The sequence below is a fragment of the Myotis yumanensis genome, unplaced genomic scaffold (genome assembly GCF_028538775.1).
Source record: "Myotis yumanensis isolate MYYU_CA2020_CCGP unplaced genomic scaffold, mMyoYum1.0.hap1 SCAF_14, whole genome shotgun sequence".
NCBI classification, from domain to species: domain Eukaryota; kingdom Metazoa; phylum Chordata; class Mammalia; order Chiroptera; family Vespertilionidae; genus Myotis; species Myotis yumanensis.
Window position 1 is genome coordinate 2,011,974 of NW_027223765.1, and position 24,401 is coordinate 2,036,374.

A 24,401-nucleotide genomic window follows, 5' to 3' on the forward strand; every position below is an offset into this window, starting at 1 on the left:
GGAGATCCTGCGGGTGCAGGTGTGCAATGGCTCACACCCTGAGCACCTGAGGCCAAGGGCCAGCCACCCCCGCATCTCATCAGGGTCTGCTCCCGCCCCTCGCCCAGGATGGGTGGGCGGTGCCCCGCCCCTCCCCGCCCAACGGGTGAGGTGAGGCGAGAACAGCACAGGGAAACCCAGATTCCGAATCTGGACGGTCTCCTGCTGAACTAGCGGGAACCCCAGGGGCTCCAAGCCCAGCCTGCCCTTGACTGGGACAGCTGCCGCGAGTGCGCTTTGAGGGCCGTCCAGGAGCAGCTGCCGTGGCCACGCATCAAACGAGTTTCAAAGCCCAGATGAGCAGCCAGGCCTGAGCTAAGCTCCCCAGGCACGCAGTCTGGCTGGGGGGTCTCAAGGGCACCCGGAGCCCAGCCACCAGCCACCCTGGTTCCCGAGGGATGAACACCCTCAGAGACAGGTGGGGTGTGCGTTGCGGGGAGAGCAAGGGGGGGCATGGTGGGGGAGATTGCCCAGACGGGACCCTGGAGGAGGGGGCTGTGCTGCTAGTGACCACCAGGTGGCAGCACTCCATCACCTATTGGGCAATGCTGGTGCAGGTGGGGAGCAGGCTCTCACCCAGTCCCGGGGTGTCGGGGTGCCCAGGGTCCCAGGGTCTTTGGGATTCAGGGGAACCTGGCTGGAACTCAGCCTGGCTGACCCTGCGTGTTCCTGACAGGTTTCCTACCCCCAGGGACCCCCTGGTTGGAAGGGGTAGTTGCTCAGCTGAGGAGCCAGAGCCAGGCCCGCATTAAGTGCTTCAGGCTCTTAACAATTCTTTCCGACACAGGGAGGCCACTTCTGCAGTCCAGTCGATAAAGTGCATTTCTGCCCCTCACACGCCTTCACCTCTGCCCGATGACTGAATCCTCCCCCGGCAGGGCCCACAGCTGACCCACAGCCTCTGTCTCTACAGCCCAGCGAGTTGGGGCTGAGCTGCCAGGCTCTCCAATGGAGACCGGGGTGCCCACCGCTCTCACCAGCCTCCTGAAACGGGAGGGGGTCCCGCAGGAGGTGCAAGCCAGGAGCACAGCCCCCTTCCCGCTTAGCCCCTGCACCACTTTCATCCGGTTTATTTTTTTAATATATTTGTATTGATTTCAGAGAAGAAGGGAGCGAGAGACAGAAACATCAGTAATGAGAGAGAATCATGGATCGGCTGCCTCCTGCACGCCCCCTACTGGGGATCAAGCCTGCAACCCGGGCATGTGCCCTGACCAGGAATCCAACCATGACCTCCTGGTTCATAGGTCGACGTTCAGCCACTGAGTCACGCCAGCTGAGCCATCTGATTTAAAAAGGAAACTGAGGCTCAGAGAAGAGCAGCTGCTGGAGGCTACCAGGTTGGGAAGTGCTGAGTCTGGTTCTGACCCAGATGCCCCCACCCCACCCCGCTCCCCCACAGCTGGCTCTGAGCCGAAGGGAGTCACCGGGTGAAGATGGGCCCCTAGCTGCAGGCACAGGGTCTGGCTCCAGCTTTGGGCAAGACGTGCTCCAGCTGCTGTGTTGAGGATGGAGTGAGCTCAGCCTTGGGAGGCCCACCCCCCACCCCAAAGCCCTGGGGAGAGAGAGAAGACAGGCAGGGAGAGGCAGAAAAAAGACAACTGCAGACAAAGCAAGGCCGAGAGGATGCTGGGAAGAGGAGCGGAAAGGTCTGAGGCTGCTGGGGGGGGAGGAGGCTGCGGGGACAAGATAACGCAGGGTGGGGGCCGCTGGGTCTGGGGGAGTCGGATCTGCTCCACCCCCGGCTGCCGCCAGATAAGACGGCCTACGACAGCAAGTAGCAGCGGAGAATTCCGCAGGCTGATAGGCAGGCCAGGCTGCAGCAGGCAGAGGGGAGGCAGGAGGGGCCAGGACCCCCGCCGGCTCTCCTGCCCACTGAGGCCCTGGAGCTGATGCACACAGGACGGGCCCCAGCTCCAGGCAGGTCCCACCACCCCGAGTCCGGCTGGACAGAGCTGCTGGAGAATGATTCATGGCTGTAATTGTGTCCCCTGCACCTCTTTACCTGGGCCCTGGGGTGGGGCAGAGGCTGGGTTCAGTGCCCAGGATGCCCTGTCAAGATGTGTGGGCCAACAGGCAGGGCTGGGCTCGATCCTGACTCGTGGGGGCACCGTACTCCTTGGCTGGGCCGAGGGGCAGCCCTCTGCACTCACAGGCACACGCATGCACGCACAGGCCTGCAAGTCATCCGCGCAGCAGGCGTGTCTCCCCAGCACCTAGGTGTGTGTTGGGGTAGGACACGCAGATGCCTGCAGACCCGGACCGCCCCACCCCGCCCGCCTGCATGGGTGAGCCAACCGTGCAAGTGCCCGAATGAATACCCTCCGACTGCCCACCCGCACAGGCAGCGCAGGTGGGGCCCTGAGAGCTCACCTGTGCGCACTGCAGCCTGCGGCCCCGGGGAAGGAAGGAAGGAAGGAAGGAAGCCAGCTGGGAGCCGGGAAGGGGAAGCGCCGCTGGCACAGGCACATGCAGGCTCACGCACGCATGCAGTCACTCGGACTCCCTCCTTCGCTGGAGGGATCTTGGGGGTTCCACCCCCACCAGGCTCCCGGCTTCTGGAACAGGGCCCACTGCTCAGCTCTAGGGTCCAGAGTGAGGGCTGGAGGCAGGGAGGCTGAGGGAGGCTGGGGGAGGGCGTGTGCGTCCGAAGTGGGTTGGCTCAGCTCAGAACCTTCCCTTCCAAAGCCTGCAGCCACCCCTGGTGGGGAGAGAGGGAGCAGCCTCCCACGCAGACTGGTAAACTGAGGCTCGGAGGCGGGCAGCAGCCAGCCCTGGCTGACAGTGTCCAGCAGCAGCTCCTGGACACCCAGGGCGCCTGCCTCTGCCCTCGCCATTTCCCTGGGTGGGGCCTTACCCACCAAGACGGGCTCTGCCGGCCCCTCCGACTGGGAGAGACTGGGATCCCCACAGGCTGGTGGCCTCTGCCTCCTCCCTCGGACTGGGCGCCGCAGCGCTGGCGTGGCCGGGCCTCTCGGAGACCAGCTCCCCGGCTGCTCAGGCTCCTCCACACTCAGGCAGAGCTGAGCAGCCACCGCGGGCTCGGGCTCGGCCCACCCCCCACACACTTTTCTGGTTCTTATTAATGTAAATGAAGTCTGCTCCAGGCGTCCTTAATGGAAAGCGTTCCTGGAATTTGACTGTGCACACGTGGTGGGGGCACCCTGAGATTAACTCCTGTGCAGCCGACGGAGACCCATCAGGCGCAGTGGCCCGGCCTCGTGGGGCGGGGGTGGGGCCGGGCACACAGGCCGTCAGCCCCCTCCCGGACCTGTCCCGCCGGGACAGTGACACCGCGGGCGCAGAGCAGCCATCATCTGGCTCGGGTTGGACCTCTTTGAGCCTCCCGCCTCTAGGACGCACCTCCGTCTCTCCCGCCCTCCCCCTCCCAGGTAGATCTGCCAGGACAATTAGCTTCACAACTCTGGGGCGAAGAGGGGAGCTGGTGACCAAGTGGAGGCCCAGAGCGGGTCGGCGTGGGGGTGGGCGAGGGGCCCGGGCGGGAGCCCGCACCCACCCCCCCATCTGGATGCTTGTTCTGGCGCAGCCTGGGCCCGTGGAGCCGGGTTTACTGCCCCTCGGGGAGGCCGGGGCTGTGGGCTCCGCCGGCGGCAGAACGTCTAGGATTTCAGTGTCTCCCAGGTGCGCTCCGCTCCGTCCTGGGGAGGCCTGGGGAGGCTGGCTGGGGCGGGGGGATGGGGACAGTGGGGAGGGGGCTCAGGAAGGGGAAGGAGGCCAGAGGGGGGCTCAGGGAGGGAAAGGGGGCTCCAAGGGGGAGGCGGGGAGAAGGCAGGGGCGCTGGGAGGGGCAGGGCTCAGGAGGGGGTGGAGGGACAGGCTCCAGTGGGGACAATAGGCTGACAAGCCGCGCTCCCACCCACACCTGCCAGGCGGCTGGGGGAGGGGACTGACCCACTTAGCCGCCTTCCTCCCGGGCTGGTGCTAATGAGGCAGCCGTCCCCCAGGCTACGCCTGAGGCTGTCCCTTCCCCCGCAGCCCCTCATTAGCTACTGGGGTGCTCAGTGGCTCAGGCACCCCCCTCACCTGCAGCCGCGCCTGCCTGTGGCAGTGAGGAGGCGCCTCTGCGCCCCCAAATATGCCCTCTCTGCCCCTGGCTCTCGCCCCAGGACTGGGGAGGTGCGGGGCCAGCTCCCTGGCCGCCGGGCTGTGAGCACAGGGCTGATTGCCCCGTGTCCCACCTGCACGCCATGGGGCAGGGGGCAGGGGGCAGGGGGCAGGGGGCAGAGCTCAGGAGGCTGAGGCTGAGCAGGAGGGCCTCCCTCTGGGTGAGGGGTCCTGACGCCTGGGGAGCACAGCTCAGAGGGCTGAGAGGAGGTGCGTGGTTCAGGGAGAATGGGGTGCAGGGAGCCCAGCTCCAGGGCAAGGGTGGGGAGAGTGTGCGTGGGGCACAGCTCTGTGCGGACTGTGCACCCGGGAGCACCCTCTGCAGAGCCAGGGACCCTGCAGGAGCACCGCCCTGGGAGGACGATGCAGGCAGGAGGGTGGGCGCACTGCTCTCAGGCCATGGGAGCCCTGTGAGAGCGAGCAGTCTGGGCCCATGTGTGTGGGGGGAGCAGGGCTCTCGGGATCCCCTGTGGGAGGGGGTCCAGGGCCTCCTCTGGCTCCTCCCCCACATTCCTGGGGTGCATGGGGATCTGGTGGCTGGAGCACGGCCACGTGTCCCCAGGCTGCTGGATGTCCCGCTGTCCATCTGTCCCCCTCCCCAAGGACCCCGAGCCAGGTGGCACTCCCCTCCCAGCACCCTCATTAGGAAAGAGCCCCAACCTTCTGGCGCATCTGCCCCGCCCCGCCCCCACGCCAGCTGCAGGCTCTGGCCCCTGGAGCCTGATGAATATTTATGACGAGATAAGCTGAGACCTGACCAGTGTGGCTCAGTGGATAGAGCGTCAGCCTGTGGACTGAAGGGTCCCGGGTTCGATTCCAGTCGAGGGCATGTACCTTGGTTGCGGCACATCCCCAGTGGGGGGTGTACAGGAGGCAGCTGATGGATGTTTCTCTCTCATCGATGTTTCTAACTCTCTATCCCTCTCCCTTCCTCTCTGTAAGAAATCAATAAAATATATTTTTAAAAAAATAAGCTGGACCTGCCGGGTCCCAGCCCAAACCTTTGTCCTGAGCGAGGGGCAGGGTCAAAGCCACAGGGGGCAGAGCTGGGTCTTGGGACCCTGGGTTCTGGGTCGGGCGGCCTGACTGGGGCACTAGGCTGCCGGCCCATCCCAGGGAGGGGCTGGGAGGAGCCAAGCTCGGGACTGCGGGCTGAGCGAGGGAACTGCCTCCGAGGTGCACACTGGCCAAGGCTGCCCCCCGCCCCCCGCCCCGCCCTGGCAGGTCTTGTCCTGGGGACATGGGGACACAACGCCCTGGGACACACTGAATTCCTGCTCCAGGGTAGACACGGGCTGTATTCCTAGAGGTGGGGGGCGATCCATGAGGTCGCCCACAGATTCCAAACCTGCCCACAGGGTGCCATCCCACAGCAGCCAGCCTAGCTCTGCCAAGCCGGGGCCCAGGCTGGTGACGAGGGGGTGGGGTGGCCTGGAGGCCTGGGGTGGAGCCCACCTCCTTCTGGCTTCTGCCACCAGCGCCTGGGAGCCCCTGGGTCCCTGGGAGCCGGGTGCTGCTGGCCCCGCCCTGAGAAGGATCACCAGGCTCTCTTAGGTGCGAGGTGGAGGCCGAGGCGACCGGGGAGGGCCGGGGCCCTCAGGTCCAGGCCAGCTTTCTCTGGTCCCATGGGCACATGGCAGCCGCATGCCAGCAGGGGCTGCAGGGACGCACCCGCTGGGCGAGGGTGGGAATGAGAGCATGCCTGCTCTGAAGAGGGTCGGCCACCGTGGGAAGTGCGTTGAGGCCAGAGGCCCCAAGTCCTGGCGGTCCCCCGAGCTGTGCCTGCAGTCCCTGTGCCCGCGTGCCCAGGTGTGGAGTGGCCGTGAGAGGCATGGCCTGGGTGCCCCGGGTCCCGCCCCCACGGAGGAAGGTCAGGGTCAGCGCCCCCTTCCCACAGCCATCGCTCCAGCCTGCCTTCCGGGCGGGTGATGAGTGCCCGCCCGGCCATCGGGACGCTGTGGGGGGCACACGGGCCGCAGGACGGTTCTGTGTTTAGCAGAATGGCTGTCGCCACGGGCCCCTGGAGTTTGCTAACCTGGACGAGGGAGGGAGGGAGAGCCCTGAGCAGGCAGCCCTGGGCCAAGGGCCCCTCCCAGGCCTGGGAGGAGGCGCTGGACAGGGTCGGCCCCTGTGGGCTCAGCTCTGCTGCAGGGGTGGGGTGGGGTGGGGTGGGGGCTGCTTGAAGCACTAGCTGCCCTGGAGCTGGGGTGCCCAGAAGGAATGCCTCCCTTCACCCGCCGGTCTGCAGCCTCCGGGAGGGCAGCCAAGGCAGCGCTTGGGGGGCAGGCGGCCTGGGGAGGGGGTTCTTCCTCCGGCAGCCAGGGGGCACTCTGACCCGCGTGAGGGTGGCTTCGCCAGTTGGCTCCGCCCTCTCCCACCCCGGCAGCCCCGCCTGGCGCTCCAGGTCTCCCCAATGCGGTGCCCAGGCCACGCTCTCACGGAAGGAAACTGGGAGTTGGCCTGGGAGCCTTGGTTGTAAGAAGCCTGCTTGAGGCTGGCGGGGTGGGGAGGCAGACACCCACCTCCTCTGCTGACGCACACGCACACACACATGCACACATGTGCACTCACGCACGTGCACACGTGTGCATGCACACATGCACACAGAGCCAGGTCTCCGAGGCTACAGGGTCCGCTCAGCTCTGGCTGCGGCGCTAATGCATTAATGGACAAGTGGAGATGGAGCCAAGAGGCTCCCAGGTGTGTCTCCCAAGCAGTTCGTGGCGTCGCTGGGAGCCCCGGAGACTGATGATGGCTTCAGGCCGCGGGGCAGGGAGCCTGTGTGTCCGTGGAGCCTGTGGACGTGACAGGGCAGCTGAGACCAATGGCTCACAGGTCAGTCCTGCGCCTGCACCAGGCCCTGTGCAGTGTGGCCTGGCTTCCCGAGTGCGCGGTGCAGAGACAGGAGCCTTTCTGCCCCTCCCTGGGCCTCGTACTGAACCGGGTCCTGCGGAGGCTCTGGAGTCCTGGAGGCCAGGTCCTGGGGGGCGACTGTCACCTTGAGGAGCCATCTTCCAGGTGCAAGTGGTCATCCTCCAGGTATGAGTGGTCATCCTCCAGGTGTGTGTGGTCCTCCTCCAGGTGTGAGTGATCCTCCTCCAGGTGTGAGTGACCATCCTCCAGGGTGAGTGGTCATCGTCCAGGTGTGAGTGATCCTCCTCCAGGTGTGAGTGACCATCCTCCAGGGTGAGTGGTCATCGTCCAGGTGTGTGTGGTCCTCTTCCAGGTGTGTGGTCCTCCTCCAGGTGTGAGTGGTCCTCCTCCAGGTGTGTGGTCCTCCTCCAGGTGTGTGTGGTCCTCCTCCAGGTGTGTGTGACCATCCTCCAGGGTGAGTGGTCCTCCTCCAGATGTGTGTGACCATCCTCCAGGGTGAGTGGTCCTCCTCCAGGTGTGTGTGACCATCCTCCAGGGTGAGTGGTCCTCCTCCAGGTGTGTGGTCCTCCTCCAGGTGTGTGTGACTATCCTCCAGGGTGAGTGGTCCTCCTCCAGGTGTGTGTGACCGTCCTCCAGGTGTGTGGTCCTCCTCCAGGTGTGTGGTCCTCCTCCAGGTGTGTGGTCCTCCTCCAGGTGTGTGTGACCATCCTCCAGGTGTGTGGTCCTCCTTCAGGTGTGTGTGGTCCTCCTCCAGGTGTGTGGTCCTCCTCCAGGTGTGTGTGACCATCCTCCAGGTGTGTGGTCCTCCTCCAGGTGTGAGTGGTCATCGTCCAGGTGTGAGTCATCCTCCAGGTATGTGGCCCTCCTCCAGGTGTGTATGACCATCCTCCAGGTGTGTGGTCATCGTCCAGGTGGCAGTGACCCTCCAGGTGTGTGGTCTTCCTCCAGGTGTGTATGACCATCCTCCAGGTGTGTGGTCATCGTCCAGGTGGCAGTGACCCTCCAGGTGTGTGGCTGTCCTCAGGGCATCCATAGTTGTCCTCCGGGCCTCATTGAGCTGACTCCTGGCCGTGCACGTTTCTTTTTCGGGGCAGCAACTGATGTGACCCCCAGCCGCCACTGCCTAAGGTCAGGAGCAAAGTGCATGGCTCTGCCCAGCGAGGAGCCCAGCTAAGCAGGCTCAGGGTCCCCCGGGGCTCCTAGGCTGGCGACCCGAGAGGTTGGGGTGGTGATGGGGTCCTAGGGGATTACTCCCAACAGTCTTTCTCCTCTGAGACCACTGCCGGGGGAGGTGCCAGGCCTGCCTCTGGCTCCTGGAAAGTTGGGGATTCGTGATTCCAGGCTGCATAGCCGCCCCCCACCCACATACAACCAGGCCCAGCCGCCTCCGCCCACCCCCTCCGGCCACATCCCAAATCCCCAATCCCAGCAGCAGACCTCGGTGTTTGCCTGTTGCCATAGCAATGGGATGCACCTTTCTGTTACCATGGCAACCAGCCAGGGTTTTTAAAATTCAGTTGAGGTAATTTCCACCCCTCAATCCGCATCCTCAGACACCTCATTCTCCTCTTTTTTCCCTCTGAATCTTAGGGGGCTGGGGACACCCGCCACCAGCCAGAGCTGGAGGGTCGGAGAGGCTGGTGGGAAACTCAGACGCAGCCCCAGTCCTCCCTGACCCCTTCAGCCAGCCTGGTCCCTGGGGACAGGGCAGCCTCTTCCTGCTCCCGCTCCAGGCCCAGGTTTGCAGGGAGAGGTGTGGGCTCTCATGGCTGGGCAGCCAGGTGCCTGGGAAGTCTGGTGGGCAGCCTGTCTGGCTGTGCCTATGTGGGGAGGGGGGGCAGACAGCAGGGACCCTCCCCAGCCGCCCCGAAGTGTCCCTGTGTCCCCAGGGCTCAGCGGGGCTCTCCAGGCACCTTGGCCCAGACCCGGACTATAGGGGCCGGTGTTGTTTATGCTGCGCCCTGGCGCTAAGGAGCTGAGCCGGTGGCCCCGGGCCGACCGGCAGGATTCGGGTGGCCAGCGTCTGAGGTTGGAGGGAAGAGGATGCAGACGCTGTCCATTACCTGATGCCCCCTCCCCTCTGGGGCCCTCGCAGGCTCCAGCCCCATCAGGCTGCTCATTGTGAATTCATGAGGCCCCGTCCCCTCCCTACCCGCACCAGCCTCCTGGCTGCAGGAGAGGAGAGGAGCTGAGAGCCCAGGATGGACAGGTGGGTGTCCAGGCCAAAGGGAAGTCGCTCAGCTTCCCTGCCCTTGGGCTCAAGGGCCAAGACCCTGTAGCAACCGCTCTGCTGGGGTCACAGATGGGCTACAGAGAACCCTGCTTGGGCCCAGGCTGCCTGAGGCCCTGCCACGCCTGCTTCTCCCTGACCCGAGGCGGAACCGGAACCGGAGGCCAGAGCATTGTCTGCGGAAGCCTGGCCCTCCCCACGCTCCTCCTCCGGGAAGCAGCAGCCCGGCCCGAGTCTGCCCACAGGCCCGTCAGGGTCCGCAAGTGGCTGAACACCTGTGTGCAGCCCCCACGCGGGATGATGAAGTCTGTGTCGGACACTTTTCTTGAGTTATTATTCCCACCAGCCCCGTAGGCTCCATTGGCACAGACAAAGCCACAGGGTTCTGGGGGGCAGACATGGTGAAGTCTCCTCTGTGCTCCCAGCCGGTGGGAGAGCTGGGGGGGGGGGTGGGGGCGGGCAGGATGGAGGAGCGGAGTGTGTGGACACCACCCACCACCTGCCCACTTTTCTTTCTGCCCCTGCTCCTCCCAGGCTCCCAGACGAGGGAAGCCCCAGGCTAGGCAAGGAGGGAGCCCGGATCAACCCTAGTGAGAGTGGGGGTGTCCAAGATGGGGACACCCTGGTCCTGGAACCTTTTCCAGTGCTCAGTGGGCAGGCACCTGGGAGTCTCTGCTCCCCTCCTGGGCGCCTCCTCTCTGAGCTGCCCCCCCCCCCCAACCCCCCGGCCCCAGCCTGTGGTACTAGGAACTGACCGTGAGCCCCACTACAGCCCCGCCAGGGCCCCCACGCTGGGGACCAGGCTGAGGTCCCGGGGCAGGGCCGCGGCTTCCTACGTGAGCAGCAGGCGTTGTGGGGACTCGGCATCACAGCCCGTCCGGCTGGGCAGATCCTGGGAGCAGGTCTGTGCCCTGGTGGCTGGGGCAGCACAGAGCCCCCGTCAGAGTCAGAGGAGGTGCAGTGAGGCCCAGGGGGCCAGGGCGGGTCCAGCCTCGGCTCAGAGGATGCGGGTCAGGCGTCCCCCCTCATCCTGCACCTCCTCTCCTCTGGGGTCAGAACAGCACCCTGTCCCCCACCCCGCATGTGCACACGCCTGCGGGAGCAGGACTCAGACTGACGGGGGGGGTCCCTGGACCGGCCTGACCCCTGACACCCAGAAACCCCGAATTGCCTTGTCTCAGTGGAGAGGGGTCCCTGGGGCCGCGGACCAGGAATCAGGAGCCAGAGGGCTGCCTCCCAGGGGCCACTTAAAGGAGAAGCTGAAGAAACGCCAGCCAGCGATGTTTATAGCCTGAGTGTCTGCCAGCCGGGATCCAGGACACGTGCCCTCGGGCCCACACCCGCCAAGGGCTGAGGGTCCCACTCCACAGCTGGGAGGCCCCGAGTTTCAGAAAGAACAGGAGGCCCAACTGAACCCGGAGCCCCCCAACCCGCCCCCAGGATCTGCCCACAATGCCTGACCCAGGGCACAGCGTGGCGGGCAGGGTGCTGAGGGGCATCACTCAGGTGCCAGGGCAGGGCTGTGGCCCCGGTGGCAGCTGGTCAATGAGAGGGCGGCTGGCTAGGCCTCCGGGCGAAGCGAAGGCTCAGACCATCTGGGGGTGGACGTCGCTGGCGGCGAAGGAGCAGAGGCTGTGAACTGTCCTGTCAGCGACTGAGGTGGCCCAGCAACAGGCAGAGCTGAGTCCAGGGCGGGGCTCTGAGGCCGGGCCGCTGGCGGAGCACAGGGCCAGCCTCCAGCCCCCTGATGACTGCGCCCTCCATGGAGCCCCTGCAGGAAGCATCTCTGACCCCTGACCCCTGAGCCCGGACCCTGACCACCCACCCGGTCCTGGCCCTGGTGCTCTGATAGCCCAGCCATCGCAGGTCTCTCTGGGCTTGTCTGGGCACCTCTTCCCTCCATCCCAGCCTGTCCCCCGGGAAGATGCTGGGCCCTGTGCAGGCAGGAACCATTATCTGGCTAAAGTCCACCCCCCTCCCCACCCGCCACCCGCCGAGGTCCCGGGCAGAGGCACACAGGCTGTTCCCTGCAGGAGGCAACGCATTTGCCTTAAAGCCTCGGGAGCCTGTGCCCGGGGCCAGTGGCTGAGCGCTACCCGGACAAGTGTGCCGGACAGCGGTGGTCTCCACCCTCCCAGGCTCTGGCCCTGGGCGAGGCGGACGAGGCAGGCACAGAGAGGCCTGGCGGTAGGGAGGGCGGTAGGGAGGGCGGTAGGGAGGGCGGGCCCTGCTCTGAGATGCCGAGGAGGGACAGGTGGCTTCTTTAAGGAGAGACCCTGCGCTGAGTGGCCGGACCCAGGAGTGTCCAGTCAGCAGCCCAGCGTGTCAGGCACATCAGGACCAGGAAGAGCCCCGTGGCTGGAGCTGTCCCCCCAGGTTTCCCAGAGGCAGGTCTCAGTGGAGGGGGCAGGGGTGCATCTTAGGTCCATATGCATAGCTTGGGGGCACCCCGTGTCCACATGCATGGCCTGGGGGTGCCCTGTGTCCACATGCATGGCCTGGGGGTGCCCTGTGTCCACATGTATGGCCTGGGGTACCCCGTGTCCACATGCATGGCCTGGGGGCCGCCCTGTGTCCACATGCATGGCCTGGGGGTGCCCTGTGTCCACATGCATGGCCTGGGGTGCCCTGTGTCCACATGCATGGCCTGGGGGCACCCTGTGTCCACATGCATGGCCTGGGGGCGCCCTGTGTCCACATGCATGGCCTGGGGCCGCCCTGTGTCCACATGCATGGCCTGGGGGCACCCTGTGTCCACATGCATGGCCTGGGGGCACCCTGTGTCCACATGCATGGCCTGGGGGCCGCCCTGTGTCCACATGCATGGCCTGGGGGTGCCCTGTGTCCACATGCATGGCCTGGGGGCGCCCTGTGTCCACATGCATGGCCTGGGGGCACCCCGTATCCACATTCACAGCCTGGGGGTGCCCCGTGTCCACATGCATGGCCTGGGGGTGCCCCGTGTCCATGTGTATGGCGTGGTGGCACCCTGTGTCCACATGTATGGCCTAGAGGCACCTCGTGTCCACATGCATGGCCTGGGGATGTGGAGCCAGGACTGGCAGTGGCAGGGCCTCGGGTTACGGCTCCTCAGTGGCCTGGAGGACAGGCCAGCTCAGATCTCACCGGCCGCTGGCTCCACAGAGCTGCCTGGACACTGAGACCCAACCAGGAAGTGAGCAGGGACCGTTCAGGCCAGGAGCACTGGGGAGCAGGCTGTAGAGGCTACTGGCACCTGGGCCTTGTCTGAACTCAGGTGTGTCCCTTCCCAACAGGCACAGCGCAGCTGTCGTGGGCGGCAGCCCATCCCCAGACACTGGTTTGTCTCCCCCGGGGCCTGCCAGGGTGACCCCCTGGGCACCAGCCAGGCGTACACCTGCCCCACCTCCCAGGGACACCAGCCTCCGTCCTGGGGAGCCACCTGCCCAGCTCGGGCTGCCTGAAACGGGCACCAGCATCTGGCACAGGAGCTCCACGGCCGTGCATCACCCAGGCTGCCTACGACCGCCTGGCCTCCCAGCCCTCAGCGCCGCTGACCACTGCCACCGCCTTCAGCGCCTCTCGGACCCTCCAGACAGCCTGTCTTCTCCTCCTTCCCTGCCCCCACACCAAAGGGCTGGCGGGCCTCCCCAGGGCCCAGGCCAGGCTGGCGCCCAGGGGGGCTCAGCAAGCACTGTGGCCTGCAGTCATGGCTCTGGGTGAGCGGGCCCAGGGATGACGCCCAATCAGTTTGGACCAGTGGCTTCACCAGGCCCCAGGCCTGATGCCGACTGGCTGGGGGCTGGGCCCAGGCGTGAATGCCAGTCTGAGGCCCACACGCAGTCCAGAAGGTCATGGCTCCTCCGGGCACTGCCCTGCGGGAGCCTGTGGCCTGGGAGGAGCGGCCTCTGTGGGCCGCGGTCCCTCTGAGAAATGGGATGAATGACGCGCCGCCAGGACCTGGGGACCAGGCGCTCACGCCCACGGCGAGGGGGGCGGACCTCATGGGCTGGGGGTGCTGTGGACAGTGGACCTGGGCCTCGCTGCCCGGAGCCCGCGCGCTCGGGCCCCCACTTTGCTGGCTGCCTCGGGGTGAGGGCAGGGGGTGCCCGGACCTCAGTGCATCTTTCCCAAGAGGGCCTGTCGGGGCTGCTGCCTCCTGAAAGGGACTGCATGGAGCTCCCCAGGACCCACGGGCCCACAGGGGTCCCCACAGCCGCCTGCCCTGGTGTGAGGCCTGGGGGTGAGGTGCGCCAGCCCCGCCCCGGAACTCCAACAAGCGGGACGGGACGCAGCCCCCAGGTTCATTTCCCATTTCCTGTAGGTCGGGTCTCAACCTGACAGGCGTCCCCTCTCACCTCCCAATCACCGTTCCACCGCCCTCCTCCCCTCTCCTCCCCTCGCCTCCCCCTCTCTCTCCCCCTCCGCTACCAATTCAGAACGTGCCACCCCACAGAGTGGCTTCCTCTCCCCATCTCATTCCCGCAGAGGAGGGAGCCCCCCCGCAGGCCCCAGCCTCCCCAAGTCCCTGTCCTCACCCTCGGCTCTTCAGGGACCCCCACCCCACCCTGAAGTACCCCACCTTCTGGACCTCCCTCCCCAACCTGCGATCCCTGTCCCGGCCCCACCCCCAGCAAACTTGGCTCCTGTCAGCTCCCTCCCTGGCGGGCAGAGGCAGGGCGTTCAAGTCCATTTAATCTTGGCAGAATGCAATTTCCTGCTTCAGGGAGCTGGCGGGTTTAGGAGGCTTAATGAGGGGGGAGGGGAGCGGGGAAGGAGAGAGGCTGAGTGGGGCCGTGAGATGGAGGGAGCCCTGAGAGGGGTGGTCGGGAAGCCCAGGGGTGTGCCCGGGGTGGCGTGGGGGCCTCTGGGATCACGCCGGGGCCAGCTCTTTAGCTTCAGGCTCCCAGTGGCAGGTCAGGGCTGTCAGCGAACTCCCACCCCCTCAGCTCTAGCTGCAGAGTGGGAATGGGCGGGGGTGGGGGGGATGGGGGGGTGGGGGGTGCCTCAGAGTGGCTCACTGTCAGCCACGGGGCAGGGGGAGTGACCGTGAGGCAGGGTGGGTGCAGGTCCGAGGGTGCAGGTGGGTGCAGGTCCGGGGAAAGCGTGCAGCTCGGGGGCTCCTGGGTGGATTGTGCACTGGGGGCGGGTCTGGGAAAGCGGGGGGCGGGGGGGGGGGGTCTGGGAAAGCTGGGGGCTCCTGGGGGTGAGTCCGGGAAAAGCATTCAGCAGGCAAGTCACAGATCCCGTGGGGGGGGGGGGGGGCAGCTGGGCTGGAATTTCAGCCCCAACGGGATGCTTATCTGGGCCCTGCCACCGAGGAGGCAGGGAAGATAAGGGACAAAGGGCCTCTGAGTGCAGGAAGCCCCACCCGAGGGGGGCAGGGCAGCCCAGAGCACACACCGGCTGGGGGGCAGGCTGGCACCCTCCACTGCCCCTCTCCTCGCCCCTCCCCATCTCTCCTGACCTGGTTCAGCCAACCCACGGGACAGGGAGTCCGCAGGCCGAGGGCACAGGACCACCCTCACCCACAGGCAGCAGGCCAGGGGCACAGAGGGGGTCTCACAGGGAAGCAGGCAGCGGGGGGACCTCCTGGATGGGGAGACTCTGAACCCCAGGCCGGGGAAGGGACAGGGCCAGGGGGCCGAGCAGGGCTGAGGCACCTCAAAGCCGAGGCACCTTCACCGCTTGTGTGCGGGCGTCCGGAGGAGTGGCCAGGCCTCCGGGTCCTGGACAGGTGTGGGAACGGCAGCAGCGTGTAGAGGCCGCTGGGACGCTGGGAGGGTAGGAGGTTGGAGAGGGACACGGCTGTGAGCTCCTGGCAGCCTAAGGCCCCCAGCTCCCAGCCCCCGGGGATCCAGCAGCCCCTGAGTAGGGCTGCCCTGGCTCCTCGAAGCTCTGCCTCCCCTTCTGACTAGCTCGCCAGCTGCCTGGGCCAGTGGCGGCCCCTCACGGCTCTTCCTCTGGCTGGGGCCTCCCTAGGGACTGTCCCAGGGCCCACATGTGCCTCTTTGCTTAGCTCAGCCGTGGCCACTCCTCGGCCCTGAGTGGGCCCCTCTGCCCCTCTCCTCCCCCCACTGCCTCCCTCCCCCACTAGCCGCTTCAGTCCTGCTCAAGGACACACCGTGACAGGTCCTGCCCCCAGGCTCCCGCCCAGGTCGCCTGCATCCATCAGGCTGGGAGATCGCTAATTGGCTCTTTAAGGCCCAGCGGCAGCATCACCTCCCCGACATGGCCTTCCCCAGCCTCCCTCCTAGCCCTTTGGGTAGCACACACCTGCCAGGATCCCTGCCTGCTGGCCTGGCAGCCTCATCCCCTCACTGACCGCAGCACTGGTTCATCATGTTTGGAGGCACTGTGGGCAGACAGGGCCCGGGCTGAGGGGAGGCAGGGGGAGACCGGACGAGGGGACTACTGGGGGGGCTGCTGCTTGAGGAGGGAGGGAGGTGTGTCCTGGGAGTCCCGGTGGCCTCCTGTGCTAGCGCTGCTCCCAGGACAACCCCAGGAGCCCACTGGGGCCAGCGAGGCCGCCTGTGCGGGTAGGGGCTTCGGCGGGGCCAGCGTGTGTGCTGACGCGGGTTCCGGACGCCGGGTGAGCAGAGGCCATGGCGGGACAGTGGGTCAAGGCCGCCCTCCTGAGTGGACCCTTCTGCTGGACGAGAGGCGAACACCCGCCCAGCGGTGCAGAGCGGCCGGGGCCAGCCCTGGGCCCCGTGATGGCGCCAGGGTCTCTCACCCACTGCGGATGGACAAGGGGTTGTGACAAAGGTGACGCGGGCAGTGCGCCCTCCATGCCGCTCCTCGCACCTGCTCCCGGGGCCACTTCTTAGAGACAATGTGGTTAAATTTCAGGCCAAATGGGGCTGGAAGAGCAGCAGTGGGGGGGTGGGGACTTGGTGGCTCCTCACCCAGTGGCAGTCCAGCCCCTGCCACCGGCCCTCCTGAGCCCCCTGTGCACCTTAGCCCAGGGGAGACTCCACGCCCCCCCGCCCCGGAGTTCACAGGCAAGAGCCCGGCACAGGGGGGCCAGGATGTCTGCAAGATGAACGAGGAAGGAAGGAAGGATGGCCTTTGACTGAGACACAAGGCAGAGTGAGGGCTTCGCCAGAAGATCAGAGGACAGAGACTGGCTGGGAATCGGGGGGCTGTTGGGGAGACAGCCAGGAAGACCAGGAGACACTCCCAGGGAGACTGGCCTGGGCAAGGTCCCGGGGCAGCACGGACCCTGAGGGACCCAGGGAGCACGCGGCCAGGCAAGTGTTACTCAGAGAACAGGCCTCCGCCAGCCCTGCCTGCCCCTCCCACGGAACAGGGCCCAGCCAGACCCTCGGCTGGAAAAGTAGGCCTCCAGGCCCCCCCCAGGATTCACACCCGGGTCAGGCTGAGCTGCAGATGCCCTTGGCTGGGAGGCAGGATTGCTGAGGGGCAGCTGCAGGAGGGCAGGGACAGCAGGGTGAGGGTGAGGCTGGCCACAGCCTGACCTCGGGAGGGAGCTGAGGCGCTCCCGGGGACTCAGACATAGGCTGGGCAGGAGCCAGTGGGGCAACGGTGTGACCTTCACAAGAGGAGGCTGCACACAGTAGGTGCTCAGGCAGGCTGTGCACACACGAGGGCATCCTTCTGGGAGCAGGAGCAAGGTCCCCCGCATTCGTCTGGGGGAGCTGGAGCAGACAGCCTGAGGGTGGAGTGCAGATTCCTGATCTCTCCTTTGTGGGCCTGGCCTCCTCCCTTATCCCTCCATCTAGGCTGGTCCCTCTCCTTCCTGGGGCAGATATGAGTTTTGCAGAAACTTGTCCTCCGATTCCATCCTAAATCACTGTGTCAGGAGAGGGGGCAGGGAGGCCGCCAGCTAGGCCCTACGTGGAGGGTGTACAGGGGCCAGCGAGGAGCCTCTCTCCACCCCAAAATCTCAGGTGAGATCTGGTGGCTGGTCTCCCAGGGCAAGATGAGGGGCCCTGCTGAGTTTGAGGCTACTCAGCGGCACCCCCAGTGCTCCGGCTGAGTCCTTGTCCTCTCTCTCTCAGGCCTATAGCTTCCCTGTGGCCCCTTAGGAGCTAGAGGGACCCTATAAAATCTAGACCAGACTATGTCACACCTCACCACCCCTGGGCCTTTTCTCAATCAGAAGCTGCACCCCAACACTCCAGGGGGCCTGGGATCCCCAGACACCGTTGCCCAGGCCCCCTGCTCTTCAAGGTCTTGGTATTCCCTTCTGCTAAATGGGCTCACAATGATGCTCCAGCCAAGGTGAACCAGAGGCCTGGTCCTCCCTAGGACTCCATAGATAGCACACATGGAGGCCCAGCCCCTGGGCGCGGGGTCAGAGGTCAGGGATGGCCATGGGATCGGCCCTGTTACGTTCGGAGATCAAACCCTGACAGGACAGGAAGGCACCTGACCCGGGGTAGGGAGCCCGGGCTGGGCTCCGCTGCCCGCCAACCGCAGCCCAGGGAGCAGCAGGCGCATCCGCGGGTGAAGTGCTTAGCTGGCACCAGGTCTGCCAGGGCAGGCCCGGTTCCACGCCCCCTGGCATTAGCCCTGCGACCCTCCCCCGAGGCTCTGACACCAGGCGCTGTGAGGGGGTTTCTCTGCAAGGCGCCCTTCTCCTTGGCCAGTCCCAGCGCCGCTGTGCCGCCCCCCCGGGAGCCTTGCAGCCCAGACCCCAGGCCCGCCCCGTGCTGGTCAGGATCCTGCTTCCTGGCTCAAGGGGGATGGAGGCCAAGATGGGATGCCCTGGCCTTAGGCCTCTGGTCTGAGGGTGCAGACAGGGACCTCCTACTACAGCCCTTCCTTGGGGAGGACATGGAACCAGGCTTAGCAACGAGGCCAGGCGGCAGGGTGCCCAGGGTCTGCCCTCCAGCCCCTCCCCTTCCGGGGGGCTGCCTTCACCTGGGCCCACTCCCCGGCCTGGAGTGAGGGACCAGGGGAGGCCACTCACCGCTGTCACGAGGGGACATTCCCCAGTCATTTGGAGCTAAGTAAGTCCAGATCCCACTCGCAGGCCTGGCTGCAGGACCTTCCGTGGGCCCCCTCCCCCCGGACCGGGGCCACACAGACACATGGAGGGTGTGCGCAGCAGATGTGGGCCTGGGAGACAGCCAGAAACCCCACAGGACGGAGCCCCTCGCAGTCAGCGAGGCGAGGGCTGCAAGGCCTCCGGCTCTCAGGACATCTCTGCCTCGGGGGCTTCCCTGCCCCTGGGGGCTCCCAGCTGGGACTTCGCTGCCTTTTAACTCAAGGCCAAGTCCACCTGGAGGTCCTGCTGCTGCAGCCGGAGACGCTCTCTGGTCAGCCCAGCTCTTGGGTGAGGAGGGAACGGCAAAAGGGCTCCATCCTCAGCTCTGGTGATGTGAGCAGGGCCCCCGGATGAAGCAGCTCCCAGACCCCGGTCAGAGGACAGAGGGGCCCCGGCCTGCGCCCCCTCCCATTCGGTCAGCAGGAGCCCAGAGCTGGAGTGTGCCCATGTGGGAGGAAGAGAGAGGAGGACGTAGCCCAGAGCAGGATATGAGTCGGAGAGGTAGGCAGGGAGCTGGGGGGACGGGATGGCCCCGGTGGGGCCTTGGCTGTGACCCCCAGTGAAGCAGGAGCGTGAGCTTTGGGCAGGAGACGTGACCTGGCTCCCACTTGGCAGGTCGCTCTGGTCCCGGGGGACTGGATTGCAGAGTCTGCAGGAGAGGGGTGGGGGGGGGGGGTGCGTAAGGAGGCTCCTGCGCTGTCAGGCGGGAGGCCGGTCGCCTGTGGAGGTGGTGGCTGCATGGACAGCGGCTGCAGGCTGCTGGCCGGGAAGTGGTCACCTGATCTGTCCCATATTTTGAAGGTAAAGTTGCAAGTACTTGCTGATGGTTTGGATGCAACTGTGAGTGGAAGAGAGTCCAGGCTGGTTCAGGCTTTCCACACCGACCGTCTCCTCAGCCGAGCTCCACCTGAGCCCTCGTGGCTGGGGCTGCCCAGCCATCACCCACCCAGGCCCCAGGCCCCAGGCCCTCGGACAGGGACCCAGAATCCCCATCCGACTTGGTGAGGAGGCCTCTCTGCCACCAGATGAGGACTGAGCTCTGGACCCAAGGCCTGGGCTCCCAGCAGGGGCCGGGCAGGCCTGGGTGAGTGCGTCTGGCCTCTGTCTAAACAGGATACGCTTAGGCGGCCCACGGTCATGGGTCACTTGGCAGCCAGCCGAGCTTGGGCCCGCCTGACCCCCACCTCCCTCAGCCCCCGGCAGGAGCACGCACCCAGGGAGAGGGTGCGGGTGGGTGACACACTGCCCTGACTCCCCCTCTCTTGTTGACCCCGACGTCCTATGAGGAGCAGTTGCTGATCGGATGGGTGCATGGGGGGCCCCGCTGGGGGAGTGAAGAGGGGCCGGGCCGGACAGGGTCTCTGAGTGTCTGGAGGGTGCCAGAATCTAGAAGGATCTAGAAGGAAGTAGGAAAGGCGTTCCAGGCACGGATTGGCGTGTGCAACGACCAGAGATGAGCGTGCAGAGCCCCTGGAAGAGGCTGGGGTACCCGCAGGCTGCAGTGGGGAAGGGAGGATGAGGCAGCCTTCGGAGGGGCGGCCAGGCCCTGGTGCAGGAAGGGACAGTGTCTGTGGGGGAAGGAGGTGGCCACGGGCTCTGGGCTCGAGGAATCGCGGTTACACTGGCACTGGAGGCTGGGAAGAGCATCCCGGTGGAGGGGACGCAGCAGAAAGGCCTGCAGGCGGCTTTGGGAACCTGCCAGGAGGTGGGTCGCTCCAGCTTTGATCGGCTCAGAGCCAGCCCCTGGGGCAGGCTGGGCAGGAAAAGGCTGCGCTGGGCCGAACCCCTCCTCGCTCTGGGCTACGGTGACTCCTCAGTGCCCGCCCCTCCCGGCGCTGCCTGAGCAGCCTCCGCACCCCTCCCCGGCCCCCTTTCAGCACTCCCCCTCTCTGGGATCCAGTTCCGGCAGTGGGGGCTGGGCCAGCGAGCAGGCAGCGCCTGGGGCAGGGGAGATGAGAAAACCAGAAAGAGGGGAAACCTGAGCCAGCGACGCTGGGGCTGAGGCTGGGGCTGGGGCTGGGGCTGGGGCTGGGGCTGGGGCTGGGGCTGGGGCTGCGGCTGGGCGGGCCGGGGCTTGCCGAGCGGGCTAGGCCAGGGAAACAGGTTCCCTGGAGACTGGGCCAGAGGAGGGGGTGCTGCTGTAGTCGCCACCTTCATCCAGGGGGCATGCGGGCCTCTGAAGCCCAGGCCCCCCAAGTCCAGCCTTCCAGAGGCCGAGGCCGGAAGGGAAGTGTGTCTCAAGGTCACCAGTATAGCGGCTGCCCCTCCCCACCTGAGGAGGAGGCCACAGGGCAGACGGAGGGAGGGGGTCAGGCCGCAGGAGGCCGGGGCTGCACTCCAGGCCCCACAGCTCAGCCGGGAAGAGCCAGAAGGAAAAGAAACAGGCGGAGCACTGCCAGCAGCACAGACTGGCCCAGGCTGAGGGCTGGGGGCTGTGTGCGCGCGGGAGACCTGTCACCCAGGGGTGCTGAGACACAGGGCCCATTCCTCCCCATTGGCCACACCCGCTGTCGGGCATGCGGCCCCTCAGAAGTTCCTGGAGGTGCTGAGCCAGGAGCCCAGGGCCACACAGTCAGGGTGTCACCCCAAGGGCCTGCCTTGTGACAGACACACAGAGCCCATCTGGGAAGGGAGCTCCAGCAGGAGGACCCCAGAGGCTGGCTCAGTGGGTGAACCAGACCTGGCCTAGCCATCTCTGCCCCCCGCTTCCCCCCAAAGTGCCCTGTATGTCCAGACTGACACCAGGTGGGCTGCGGGGGAGCTGGAGAGGCAGGCCTGGGCCCTGTGTCCCGCAGAGCAGAGGAAGGCGGGAGGCCGGGCCAGGGGGCCGCTCTGCAGGCGTCCTGGGTGGCTCTCAGGTGGAGCCAGCACGCTGAGTGGCCTTTGGAGGGGAGACACAGGACACTGGGGGGCAGGGAGAGCATGGGGTGGGGCAGCGGTCCAGGGGGCTGGGTCTCAGGGCGAGGAGTTGGCTCCCGGCCACTTGGCTCTTGGCTGGGTTCCTTCTCACATCGGGTGCTGCAGAGATTTGCTCTCTTGTTCATTCAATAAAGACTATTGACCCCCACAAGTGCCCTGAGCCCCCAGCCCCCAGCCCCCAGCCCCCGAGCCCCAGGCTGGGTGGCAGGCCTTTGGCTCCACTGGGCCTCGGGCCTGGCCCTGCCCTCCCGGAGCCTTCCGGGGGCTCCCAAAAGGCGGCGCTCTCGGTACCGGTACCGCGGCTGCCCTTCTTCTCCCAGGCTCCCGCCTCCTCAGTGCCATGGGACACCTCGTGCTGAATAACCACACACCTGGCACACAGGGCCCCAGCCTGGCACTGGGCTGGCTTCCAGGCTCTGACATGGAAGGCAAAAATCGTGGGAGGCTCTACAATTGCCTCCCACTAGTACATACTTTATATGCATAGATAAGGTCTAGATTTAGAACAACATATAGTGATATAAATGCGTAGCCCAGCCCAGACACAGGCGAGGGTGCAGGGCGGACTCTGTGCGGCCATGATGGTCCTATTTAGATTGATTATTCGGCCTCCTCACCTTGTTTAGAGGAGGCTTGGCATTCCTCTTGTGTAGCCATGCTCAACGGTAGCCTCTTCCCTCTCCTGTCCATGGCCCCCGCCCCCGCAGCCTCTTCTGTGCCTGTGAGTGGAGCTCCATGGACAAATCAACTGAGTCTCTTTCCTTCCCAGCCCAGCACCCTGGGGCCACTGGCAAGTCCCAGCAGTTCTGCTTTAGTGACTGCGACGCTGATCACGTGTGGGGTGGTGACAGAGGTGGCTGGGCCATGAGGGAGGTCGGGGCTGGGGGTGGTGAAAGGGATGGTGGCGTTGGAATCCATGGCGATGGTGACACGGGGCACTGGTGATGGAGGCTCGGTTGTGGTACCCTCAGGGGTGACCCTGGGACAGAGGAGTGGGGATGAGGAGAGATGGCTGTCGCAGTGTTTTATGTTTTTATTTTATTTTTTAAAAATATATTTTTTTATTGATTTCAGAGAGGAAGGGAGAGGGAGAGAGAGATAGAAGCATCAATGATGAGAGAGAATCATTGATCGGCTGCCTCCTGCACGCCTCCCAAGGAGATTAAACCCGCAACCCAGGCATGTGCCCTTGACCGGAATCGAACCCGGGACCCTTCAGACCGCAGGCCAACGCTCTATCCACTGAGCAACACCGGCCAGGGCTGTCACTGTGTTTTAAATGAGATGTGACAGGGAGGAGAGGTGCAGGTGCTGTCACTGCAGCCATGTAACTCCAGCTGGGGGTTCCGGCCTCAAATGGTCGGCCTCTGCCGGATGGAGCCTGTGGGCCACACTCCGAGGCTGGTGGGCAGGATCCCTAACATCCCACCCCACTCCACCTTTGCAGTCAAGCAGCCACTGGGCCAGAGGGAGGGAGGCCTTCCTTAGAGGGTCTGGTCAGCCAGGAGGAGAAGCGGAGGAGAGAGGAGCTGAGGGGGGATAGAGAAAGGAGAAGGAGTTGGGAGGAAGAGGAGGGACCGGAGGAAGAAAAAGTAGGTGGAGGGGAAGAAGGGGGAGGGAGAAAAGGAGGAGGGAAAAGGAGAGAAAGGAGAAAGAGAAGGGAAGGCAGAGAGGGAAGGAGAGAGGAGAGAGGAAGGAGGAGGAAGGGGGAGGAAGGAGGGAGAGGCTGGAGGGCCCATGCCCCTTGGGACCTTAGCAGAGTGCCTGGGCAGGGCTGAGACTGGTCCAGGCTGGTGAGGCCGTGACCTTGGGGAGTGGGCTGGAGGGCCCTGGGGTCATCACGAGGCCATTTGACAGCAAATGTTCCCGGTAGGAGGGGAGGCCAGCCTGGCTGGCTGCTCTGGGACATGGAACTATGCAGGGTGGGTCCCTGGGGCCGCTGGCTTGGAATAGGCTGGCGGCTGGCAGCCCTCGAGTGGCTGGACAGCCGGACCGGCGGGGGCTGGCGGGTGTGGGCAGCACCAGCGGTGCCAGCCGTCCCAAGGGCTGCACCGCCACCTGCTGAGCGTCCGGGGCAGTCCTGGGTCCTGCGCTGCGGGACTCGCGCGCGGCCGGCCGGCGGGGAGTGGGAAGGAGCGACACCGCCCGGGGTGCGCAGGTGAGCCGGGCTCCCTGCTGCCAGGCGCGCCCGCCCTTCCCGCCTGGGAGTTGAGCGCCCGGGTAAACACCAGGCGCAGTGCGCGGTGGAGCCACCGAGAGACAAAGCCGGGGCGGGGCGGGGGCGCCGCCCGCGAAGCCGGGGCGAGGGCGCGGGGTGCAGACCAGCCTTCCCCGGCGCGGGCGGCCCTCGGCCCGGGAGACCCCAGCCGAAGCCGCGGACAGGTGGAGCGGGGGCGGGGTGGCGGCCGGGCGGGTCCCGCCCCGGGGGTGGGGCCGGGCGGGGCGGGGCCGCGCTATGCAAATGTCGCCCACGGGCGGCCAATTGCCGGCGCTCCCCGCGCGGCTCGGAGCACCCTGTCCCGCCGGCGGCCGCGAGAGCAGAGCGAGCGAGCGATCGGCCGCGGTCCGGCGAGCCCTGAGCGCAGCGCCAGGCCGGGGCGTGCGGCGAGGAGCGGCGCAGCCCCCGCGCGGCCGCCGGGCCCCAGCCCAGCAACCGAGCGGGCACCGCGCCATCCGGCCGAGCGAGCGGAGCGCAGCGCCCGGAGCTGAGCGCGCCGTCGCCCGCGCCCCGCGCCCCGCGCCCCGCGCCGGGGAATGCGCCCTCGGCGCGCCGGCCAGGGGGCGCCCGCAGCCCACCCGGGGGGAGGCGGCCCCGAGCGCCCCTGAGCCTTCCCATGGCCCGGGCTGGGGCCCGGGGCCTCGGCTGCTGACGCGCTCGAAGCCCTCGGAACCCGTTAAGCCGGGGCGCGGCACCGACACCGGTTCAGGCACAGCGGCGAGAGGGCGCGGGCAGGGCAATGGCCCGGGGGAGGCGCTAGCGCGGGCCGCCCGCCCGGGAGCCCAGGCCCCGCCGCCGCGGAAGAGGTGAGTGCGGCGGGAACGGCAGGGAGCGGCGGCGGCCGGCCACCTCGCGGTCCTCCGGGAGCCGCGGCGCTGCAACTCTGCGGAAGTGTCCGCGGCGCGGGCGTCGGGGGTCGGGGGGCTCCCGCGGACTCGGGGCGACGCGACCGGAGCGGGCGCGGTACCTGTCGGTCTGCCCGGACCCTTTGCCTCGGGGCGA

At 66.5% G+C, this 24,401-nt stretch overlaps 1 protein-coding gene across 1 annotated transcript in view; it reads left to right on the forward strand.

Annotated features, from left to right (window-relative positions):
* The first annotated feature begins 23,745 nt into the window (after positions 1-23,745).
* The window catches only part of SEMA3F (semaphorin 3F), a 30,088-nt gene continuing 29,432 nt past the window's right edge, over positions 23,746-24,401 (forward strand). Inside the window, exon 1 of the mRNA XM_070391302.1 lies at positions 23,746-24,205. The gene's annotated coding sequence lies outside the window, so the exon portion shown is untranslated. The remainder of the gene's footprint in view (positions 24,206-24,401) is intronic.